At 39.4% G+C, this 7,041-nt stretch overlaps 1 protein-coding gene across 3 annotated transcripts in view; it reads right to left on the bottom strand.

Moving 5' to 3' along the window:
* Window positions 1–7,041, bottom strand: part of LOC122327734 (CUGBP Elav-like family member 5) — a 1,183,696-nt gene that overhangs the window by 341,125 nt on the left and 835,530 nt on the right. The window lies entirely within an intron of this gene.

Raw genomic sequence — 7,041 nt, forward strand, 5'->3', positions numbered from 1 at the left:
GCAATAATTAGCCCCAAGGGTCCCATGCGGTGGACAATGGAGCTGTAAGGCAAAGGAATACAGCTGGGTTACATACCTTTACTGGCATAAAGAGAGTGCCACGCACAATAACCGCAACGTTTGATCGGGCATACGTTTATTTATATATCATTATATAGGTTATATGTCATAGTTTAGCCGCTTTTTCGAGCGGAGACAAACGAGCCCACTGCTACAGGTCAAATCGTGGATCAGAGCGAACAGTGGGATTTCAAGAGCGAAATTAGTGAGCTTGTAAGATCTCCAAGTAGTTTGTAGTAACAGCTGGGACTGACATGGAGAGCGTGCAGTGGGTCGCGCAGAAAGGAGGGTTAAAACAGACAAAAGAAGGAGACAAATCTTGAAGGGAGAAGCGCTGTTGTTCGGAGAGGCGATTTTAAGACAAAAAGAGATATGCAGATTTCTCGATTGAGATAGCACTTTGAGGGCCGCCGGATTGGTCGTCGAAAGCGGGTCGTAATGTACAGCAAACGGCGGGGACAATGCAGAGAGAGCGGCTGTGAAATGTGACAGATTTACACAAAAAACCCATGATGGTTTAGTATAATATCTTGTTTCCATGCATGGTAGGATTCATTATCTAAGAGACTCTGTTGAATCCTCCTTCCAGCCATCCTCCGCCCTCTGTCTGTAATTAACGCCAGATGTAGAAGTAAAATTAGCATATGTTTCACACGTTTCTGCTAATCATTCATACATTTGTGTGAGCGTATAAAATATTTATCTATGTAGAAAGTCTGAATAAAGACTATTGTTTTGCTATTGTAACATTTCCTTGGCATAATATTATACTACTCAATTTGAAGCATACAATGAAATTACCATGCAATTATCATTAAATTGGTATATGGAAATTATTCGTGGCAGCGTGTATTTATTTGGTTTAACAGAGCGTAAGTATTATTTTCGCGTGCTTTTTTGTTTGCGTTCGTGAATGGTTCAAGAAGCACTTGTTTGGGGGAGTTTAGATGGTTTTCCACAAGAAGAAAAAAAAAAAGAAAGGTAAAGCACCTTTCACACGTGTGTCAGGATGCATTTTTGGAAATACAAACTGAGATCGGCATAAAAATAGAAATAAAAAGAGTTTACGAAATGATTTCATGATTAGTCATTTTTCATTATTAATTATATCTTACATTTTTATTCGTCACTTTTTTGTTTTTAAACTCCAAATGATCCCAAAATGAAATTTCTGAGGTGTGTTGTTTTTTTCAGTTATTTTCAATAATAATTTGATTTTGTATTAAAGTGTATTATTTTGATGTAAGTTTGCTTTATGCTAATAATTGTGAAGGTTGTGAATTGTGAATTGAGGTTTATTAAAGAAAAAAAACATTTGTATTCCTAAAATAAGCGCATTTAAGCAAAACATTTTTTGTATTTATTGTCTTTTTTTTTGTTATTTATTTGTGAATATTTGTAAAAAATCTGGGTCATCCAGTTTGATCCTAAAATCAACAGAAAGAGCAAATTCCTACACAATCCTCAAAACTGTTATGCAATAATAATAATAATAATACAAAAATTAAAATAAAAAAAAATTCTGACAAATTGTCTATTGTAAATATATAAAAACATAGTTTTTGTTCAGTAATATCTATTGCTAGAACTGCTTTTGGACAAAGGCAATTTGCTCAATTAGAAAAAGGTTTTTTTTTATTATTATTGTTTTTTTTTTCAGATTTTCAATAGTTATTCAATAGTTGTATCTTGGCCAAATATTATCCTATCCTAGCAAACATAAATCAACGAAAAGCTTAAATATAAATATTAATTTCCAAAAACTGGAATATAACTGGTTTCGTGGTCCATGGTCAATATATTTGTTGTTTCCTATATTGCGTATACCGTAATAAACTTCATTGTGAAAGAAAATTCTATTATTTGAATAATAAAGATTGCAGTGGCTTTCAGTGCTGTTAATTTCTAATGTTATAATGTTAAATATAATTATGTTTTCAACTTGGACAGAATGAATGCAATACAGCGATGATAATCTAATGATACTTGTTATAAGAATACCGACAAAGCTCAGAAATAAAGCTGCGGGCAAAAGAATTGTGGTGATGAGAGTGGTGGAATGTATTTCTCCGTTTGTTTTCGATATAAAATGACTGAAAAATATCTCTGAGTGCAATCGGTGGGAAACCAAACTACACGGAACGCAGCACCTGCAATCGGTTGGTTTGAACCCGAAGCTTCTCGCCGCGTGCATCTCCAGAGTTCTCCATTTCCAGGTCATCCGAGCGCAGAACCCACCTTTTTATCTCCGTTTGCTCTACAGCACTGCACGCCATGAACCCCTAACCTTTTCGTGCATTCATCCTCCTCCCCGAACTCTCTAATCTCTGATTTACTTCTCTCTTTTCACATCACTAAAAGCCATCTGAGCTCTTCAAAGAGACTCCTCCGTGGCTGCCGTATCACGCAGATGTTTGGGGTGCGCTGAGCTGCACTCGTTGACTACCTGCAGCGGAGGGCGAGATCTTTGGCGCATACGGTAGTGATCAGACACGAAACTAGGCCAAGCCCCATAACCCCAAAGCCTCACCAACCCCCATCAATTCAAACAGTGACATCTCTATGACAATCGCCGGCTGAATTCTCTCTTTCTCAAACAGGGATCTCGATTCATTTCGAGTCACGCGGCAGTGAACGCGCGGATTCTAAAAATGATTTGCGTAGACTCGTGGAAATATTTTTCTGAAACTCTGCTTCACAGATTGATGTCTTTGGCCCTTTGCCCGTGTTCTGGGACTATCTGAGACGAAGGGGAGGAGAGGCTCTAAGTATCTATCTGTTTTGCTTGCCCTGCACATGGTAAACTGACCCCCGCTGACTTCGCTCGATTGGAGGCCAGTCAACGGGCACTAAAATCAAGGCACCCACCTTCACGGCACCCTGGGAAAAGGACCATCAAGCCAGCGTGTTGATTAGGAGCGATACCAATGCTTACCAAATGCCTTGTGCAGATAAGACAAGACCAGACACCTGAGCTTGTCTGAAACAGTTTCACTGCACAAAATCTGCGCCATAATAAATGAATAAAGAAAGAAATCCAAAGATAAAAATACATAGCTTGCGTACTAGTATAATTAATTTTGCCTATTTTGGACTGTTATTTATTATTGTGTTAATATTTTAATATTTAATATTTAATATTTTTGTAACATATATATATATATATATATATATATATATATATATATATATATATATATATAGATTTTGGCAGTTAAACACAGCCATTGTTATACCATGTGTAAGTTTTTTTTTAAAATAAGTTTGTTTGTTACATCTCTTCTCATCAATAATAATTACATTTATTAGATCACTAATAATTATATAATTGCTGTAATATAGTAAGTTCGCATTACGCTAATAAAAGTGCGGGTGGGGTTATTTACGATAAAATAACGTCACAATAATGTTAAAAATACCAATTCATGCAAAATAAACTTTTCATTTATTTACACAGCATCTTTTAAATATACTTCGTGCGAAACATCACCCAGCAACGCTCTTGACAGCTTTTCGTCTGCACATCAAAACGCTTTGGAGAACTCAGAAAATGGGGCAATGCGGTTGCCTCGGTATTTGTACGTCTTTCAAACCATTTCACACTCAATCCCTCAAGGGTCTCGTAAGATTATATCACGTGCTCCCCTATCTCCGACACACCTGCCATTTTTGGATCCCGACGTTGCGCATTTTGCTCGGGCAGCCCCTGCTCTATCACCCACGCATCAGGTACAGTGAGCGTAGCGTAGACTTCCTGTTTACAAAACCCCCAAGACCTCCAGCTTCCCGCCACACAGACCTGCGGTCGCGCGAGCTCTAAGTTAACGTGACACGGAGCGAGATGAAGTATAAGTTCATTAACCCTTTCACGATCCTGTTTGTATACACGTCCACGCGATGCTCCTTCGAAACGTTCCGAACATATGTTGTTATAGTAACAACAGAACAGTTACGCATGTAAACAAAGCTCTATTTACTCGCGTGTTGTTCCAAATCAGTACTATTTTTTTATTATCCTGTGGTAGCTACATAAAAAAAGAAATTATGGAAATTATTAAAGTGTTTGCTTAACATATTACAATGACTAGAGATTTTGAGCCGCTAGGACACATTTCTGAGAGAAACCAAAACTTAAGCCATTATTCACTGAAAGTCTTCCTCGCACGTGAAGAAAATCAATTCTGATTCGTGGACAAATCATTCAGACGGGTTTTGTGAACCGAACCGACAGATTCATTTAGGCTAGGTTTACACTAGTACGTTTAGTGTAAACCAAAATGCATAACTTGCATAAATACATCTGCTGTTTACGCTACGCTGGTGCTTTCGATATCCGTTCGAGCGCTGTTTTAAAACGAAAACACACCGGCGTAAAAGGCCCCGGATCTTTCGATACACAAACACGCAGCTTTGGAGCGACACGAGAGTGTGCAAACAGCCACGGAATATCAATTATTCCTTTCAACGAAAAATACTTATCACGTTTTGAACGAAGTTCACTAACAAGGAGGTGCAGAATGCGAAGCAAGGAGCGAAAGAAAGAAGGAGGAGATGGTTGAGGAGGGTGGAGGGGTGAAGTGGGAGATTGTGGGTGTCGTGGGACTACTTCAGTAACAATAACAGCATGTTTGTGTGCGCCTGTGTGAGCGAGACAGAGCGAGGGAGTGTGAGTGGGGGGTGTTTTCAGCTTGCAAAAGTGATGAAATAACATCTCCTCTCCACAACACAGCTGGTGCTGCCATGCAGACAGTCATGCTACCTGACCTCTCCGGCATTCTCTCTGTCACTGTCTTTCTCGGGAGCTCACCTTCGCCGCGATACACCGCAAAACGAGACGCCTGTTACGAGGACGTACAGCGTAGCCCCTACAGCATCCCGTTTATTGTACGGAAAGTCTTTCAAAGGGCCTTTGGAATGTCAGGGTTTTGGATCCGCTGGCGTATTTTTCACCCCGGGCCAAATTGTTAGCATTTCTAGAGAATGTTTGGTTGCGGTCATCTGGTACACGCTAGCTGTGTTGTGTGACTCCCGGATAGTAAGTGAGATAGCTTCCATAAGGGATTATATGATTACATACAGGAGCGACTTTTTAATATTTTCCTCTTTTTTTTTTTGTCTGATTCTTTCATCCTTTTCTCCTGGTTCCCCTCCCCCCCTTCTTTGCAGATTAGAATTCATTAGCAATCAAAGAGCCTCCAGAGAGCTCCAGCTCTTAATTACCCACTCATTTGCATTTTTGCATATTAATGACTGCAGAGTTTTGGTGGGGATTTTTGCCGCAGTGGTTTAAAGGTACCTCGCTCCTCAGTCTCCAGGGACCGAGAGAAGTCCAGAGGCGAGGCTTCGGGGCTCCGGAGCGGCCCTGAAAGCATTCTGTGTTGGGGGGCACTCGCGATACGGGATGTAAGGTTCAGGGGTTAAAGGTCAAGGTCCCTAATCAACATATGAAAGGGGGGGTTGTCTTGAGCAGCGCCAAATTATTGACATATGGAATAGTTACACCGACAAATCCGTACTTGAAAAGAGACTAGAGCGATACTATTACCTTTCTCTTTATTTAAATAACCGGCGTTGTGGCAAGTGTTCCCGAGTGACGGTGTATTTCAAGCAATTCAAGTGTGATTTTAATGTCATTTGACTCTTAGTAATAATAGGCTGTCAATGAGACCGATTAAGACATATTTTTCTCTTTGAGATATACCTCCTGGAGTTCATTGTTGGGAAATCTGCAGGGGTTTTATCTAGTCCTGTCATAGCGTGAAATCTCTCTCTCACTGACTCACACGCCGCAACAAAAAGAGAGAGAGAGAGAGAATACAGAGTGGGCCTGCAGATATCTTTAAGAAAAAAATGTAACAGGCTGCTTCAGGGTTTTCTTTGATCCCGGTGACCCTGTTTCCAACTCAATCTGTTCGGACAGAAAAAACACCCCTAAGTGAGAAAAACAATGTAACCCCGTCGCCTGCTCTGTTCTGCTTAATTATTAATCGCCCCTCAATTCTCTGTTTTCATCCTGTTTCTGTCGTGTCTGGGACATTAGAAGGAGGAGGACACTGCCCATAGTCTCAAAATAAGCACCTTACCTCAGAGTAGGGGACGTAGATTCACATATTTTACACAGATGCCCTAATAAAGTCTGGTACAACTCATTTCAGACCCACATGTGACTTGTTCATTCTGGTCAACCTGCAATACATTTTAAATATATTTTGTATTGATGTTTTCCTGAACAAACCACTTTTCCACACATTCGGTTTTTTGACATTCTGTTATTCAATTCTGGTATCAGCATCAAATCTGGAGTATTTCTTAATAAACCACCTGCTTCTGATGTTCAGCGAGTGATGAAATTAGTGCATAGCACCCAGGGATACGGCAAACGTATCGAATCCGAAGCACTGCAGAAGCTGTAAAATGATTTAACAATCAACATAAAAAAAAGAATTAGTTCCAAAATATTAAGCTATATGGAAATGTGCTGAATAACAGGAATGGTCTGTAGGAATGGCCACAGTTTAAAAGCAGGTTTATACAAATTTCTATATTTAAAAAAAGTATACAAAGAATTATTTATAGTTGTTTTTAAAAACCGTATTGTAGCTCACTGTACACAAAGAACAATGCGGATAGTTTGGATATACCCCCGTAATCGAACAGGAAATGCTGGAGGAACAGTTAAGGTGTAGCGCCATCTTGTGGTCAGTGTAGTGAATTAGATTTGGATTGTTTTGTTTATTTTTTATTTTTTAGCGCGGTTCATTCGCCTGAGGTACTCAAGAAATGATATAATGGCGAAAAGTGTTTGTCTCGTTGAGTACGTGCTACATAACATCACAGGTAAGTGTTTGTTTCAAATTAGAATCAACATTATAAGATTATTAGCGATCACCATAAAGCCAAATCGTGGGTATCTTAATCTGGCGATTTCGTGAATGTATGTTGCCTATTTTCAGAATTGGCGCGAAGTGTTTATTATCGGTA

Source organism: Puntigrus tetrazona, chromosome 22 (assembly GCF_018831695.1).
Source record: "Puntigrus tetrazona isolate hp1 chromosome 22, ASM1883169v1, whole genome shotgun sequence".
NCBI classification, from domain to species: domain Eukaryota; kingdom Metazoa; phylum Chordata; class Actinopteri; order Cypriniformes; family Cyprinidae; genus Puntigrus; species Puntigrus tetrazona.